Here is a 4,055-nt window from a genome sequence, read left to right on the forward strand (position 1 = left end):
CCGGGGAAAACCACACCCGCAATGGACCTCGGGCGGAACGGACCATTTACCGAGCCCGATCTGGGTGTAAACCGAGCGGGGATTACCAAGATCCGTCGGTCCAAATGAACAATTTACGGCACGATCGGCCTCACCAATTCTCAATGCGCACCGTGCGGGGTCAATGGGAGAAAGCACAGAAAATGATCTGGTACATTTAATATGGGGGTTTATTATATAAGGCAATAATCGGGAAGGGAGACACAGAGCAGAGTTATCACGGATAAGAAATGTAATTCACAATGTACAAGGCACTTAACAATTCTACTTACAGATGGGGCCCACGGGGACACACACACACACACACACACACACACACACACACACACACACACACACACACACACACACACACACACACACACACACACACACACACACACCTTTACACGCCTGTTCCCAACAATTCTATCTCACACACTCACACACACACACACACACACACACACACACACACACACACACACACACACACACACACACACGAAAATGGACCCCGGGGGTCTTTATTCGGAAGAGACGGGCCGGGGTACCTTCCCGCCTCGTGCGGTCACACCTATTTCAAACCACCACGGTGGGACTCGAACCTACGACCCGAAGTCCATGGTCCTGGCTGCTCGGCCGCCACTACCACGAGGAGCCACCTCAAAGGGCCGCAGACGACGACCGAGACCAAGCCACCACGACCGCAGACGCTCTCACAATGACCAACCCTCCCTCTGTTGAGGTGGAAGCGATTTATTTTTCCTCCCACTCGCCTCCTGATTGGACGGTCGTCTCGAGGGGTGTGTCGAGGCGTCTCGGAGACCCGCCTCCCGAAGATGCTCTGGGGCAGCTCTCGGCACGCTGGCCTCCCATTGGCTGGGGCGCGCGTGCGATGCTCGCCCTTCGCTCATTGGCTGGAGGAAACGTCCCATGCCCTCCCTTGGAGCAGAGCTTCGATCTGAGGCGATGGAGGCTCTGCCCACGCCTTCAGCCAAACCCACGTCGGCAATGGCGACCGGGTTGAGTGAGGGACGGTGCCGTTGTTGTTGTTGTTGTTGTTACCTTCGCATTCTGCGAAAGGTTATGTTTTGGTCGCTGTGTATTTATTTATTTGTGAATATGTGTGTTTGTTTGTTATTCGCATAACTCAGAAAGTATTAAACCGAATTGCATGAAATTTGGTGGGATGATTCGTGAGTCTCCAAGGACGATTTGATTAGATTTTGGGAGCGATCGGGTCAAAGGTCAAGGTCATGTAAAGGTCAAAAACACTCTTGAGCATAACTTCCTTCATAATACAGCTATCGACATGCAACCACCGCCATAGTGTTCCATGACGCGATACCTTTCGGATGAAAGTTTCGTTCAGTGAACTACGAGCTTTCTGGTAGTCCCCGATTGGACGTGACGTCCCCGGAAGTGCGTCAAAATGACTTTAAAAGATGACGTCATTTTTCAACTTTTTAATTTTTCAGTGTTTATCATTCCATTTTGTTGGACTGCCTTCAAGGAGCTTACACACCAAATTTGACGTCTATCGGACTGACGGTTGTGCGGTCATGGACGTTTTAAAATGACGTTATTCAAATGTGCCTGGAAAAAAGTTGCGGCGGCGAAGGTATGCGCTCTACCGAGTGCCCGTTCTAGTTGTAGATGTAATAAGCCTGACTATAAAATAACTCAGCGCACACACGAAATTCACATCAGACAAAAGGACGGGGCCCGAACTGTAAACACATACTTATCGAAATAACTAAGCTTAGGGACTGCTGTCAGTCTGTCTGTGCAAATGGCTTCCAGATTCGAAACAAATGTCACGATAGTTTTAGTTGTAAGTGATATTACAATATTATTATTTACCGAACAATAAATACAGTCCAAGATACTCAGAAATAACAAAAGCTTTCGAGCACAATGGAGATTTTTGATGGAAGGTTTTCTCATCTTGTGGAGATAAAATCACTGGAGATAATCAGCAAACATCACTGCCCTGCATAAAAAGGTGCAAAACAGATCCCTGCAACGACAGACCAATCATCCTTCTCCCAATCATCAGCAAGGTTATGGAATCCATCATCGCTTCAGACATCAAATCCTTCCTCTTCTCCAATGGTTTGATTTCCGATCATCAATTTGGTTTCAGACCAGGTCACTCAACCCTGGATATGTTGCTTCTGTTCTCCCAACAATGGATGGAGGTCCTCAATGCCAGACAGGAAATCCGAGCCGTATCCCTGGACATATCACGTGCTTTTGACAGTCTGGCACCCTGCCCTACTCACCAAACTCTCTTCCTATGGTATCCAAGGCCATCTCCACTCATGGCTCGCAGACTTCCTCTCCTGTCGCAGACAACGTGTGGCCCTAAATGGAGTTCTTTTCATCCCTTCTTCCTGTCCAGGCTGGAGTTGCTCAAGGTAGCGTTCTGGGCCCTGTTCTTTTTCTGGTTTTCATCAATGATCTCTCCGACTCTCTGGAAAATCCTCTATATCTGTTTGCTGATGACTCCACCCTCTGTCGTACCCTCGGTCATCCCTCAGACCCGCAAGCAGCAGCTTCTTCGCTCACTGTAGATCTGGATAAGATCACAAACTGGTCCAACACGTGGAACATGTCTTTCAATCCGGACAAATCTCACTCTCACTATGTCTCTTCGAAAGGACCGTTTAAAAAAACCCCCATCCACTTTCTCAACAATCCTCTGGAAGAAGTCCTTTCTTTCAAACTTCTGGGTCTCACTATCTGCCATGACCTTTACTGGGAAAGCCACATTTCAAACCTCGCCTCCAAAGCCAGTCGCTGACTGGGAATCCTCCATCATGCAAAGTCCTTCCTTGGCACACCTCAGCTCCTGACCACTTACAAAGCTTTTGTCTACAGCCTGATGGAGTACTGCTCTCCTGTCTGGGCTGGTGCTCCTGCCTCCCACCTTTCTCGGCTTCACGCTGTAGAAACCAAGGCATTTCGGATCATTGGCATCTCCCGCAATGAGGCTGAGTCTTTGTGCGTCTCACTCAATCACTGCAGGTTGGTCGGTGGTCTTTCTGCCTTTTACCGTCTCCTCTCCAGCCTTGCCCCCCCTGCTCTCTCTACGATTTGCCCCCACCACATTTCCGCAGGGCGCTCAAAGTCCGCGAACAACCCCCTTCTGGTAAAACTACCAAAATCACGAATCACTGCTCACCTTCACTCTTTCATTACTCTTTTCTTCCGCGTTTGGAAAACTCCCTCACTCTTTGATTCCCAGTCTTCCCTCCAGGCCTTCAAAACAGCCGTTCACCACCACCTCTTATCATCCTCCATCCAAATCCTCTATCTTTTCTACCCCCGATAACCCACCCAAGCCCACCTCCTTCAAATTCCCTGCTTTTCCTCAGCTCGTCCTGCAATCCGTTTGAAGTTTTCCTTGTGAACATGTTAAATGTTTTATGTTAATTTAATTTTTATAATCATTCATCAAGGGGGTGAAGGGTCTACCCCGGGTGGTGTCAAACAATCTCGGTACGTCACGCTTGGTGGACGTTCAAGATCCCATGGTGTCCTTCGTGAAGATTCGATCAACAACATTTAAATCTCCAGGTTCGAGTACCAGGTTATGTTATGTTATGCGGCGACAATCAACCCCGGGACGGTTTTGAAAACGAGGGCAGGAAATTAATTACAAGGAAGAAGAAGAAGAATCGCACGAGACCAGAGTGAGTCTGCACCGAGAGGTCGGAGGAGTTCCGGTGATGCTCCAGTGTTTGGTTCCCTTTGGCTCCGTTCTTCCTCTCCTTGGTCCTCTCCACTATCAGGGAGTTCCTTTAAGTTTATCCGGGGAATCCCTCTCGTTTAGGAGACGAATATTCCTGCTTCGTTGGTCCTGGTATGGACCCGGTGACGAGGATCGTCGGCCACGTTCATCTCGCTGTTTTCGCCATTACCCCCACAACCCCCTCTCCCCCCCTCGGCGTCAGGTTGCTGAGAAAATGGAGACTCAGAGACCACCGGTCTCACCACAGTATCATTACACGTGAGTGGAAATTGACACA

Source organism: Eptatretus burgeri, chromosome 7 (genome assembly GCF_056783735.1).
Source record: "Eptatretus burgeri isolate ZD-2024b chromosome 7, Ebu_testis_v1, whole genome shotgun sequence".
Taxonomy (NCBI): Eukaryota; Metazoa; Chordata; class Myxini; order Myxiniformes; family Myxinidae; genus Eptatretus; species Eptatretus burgeri.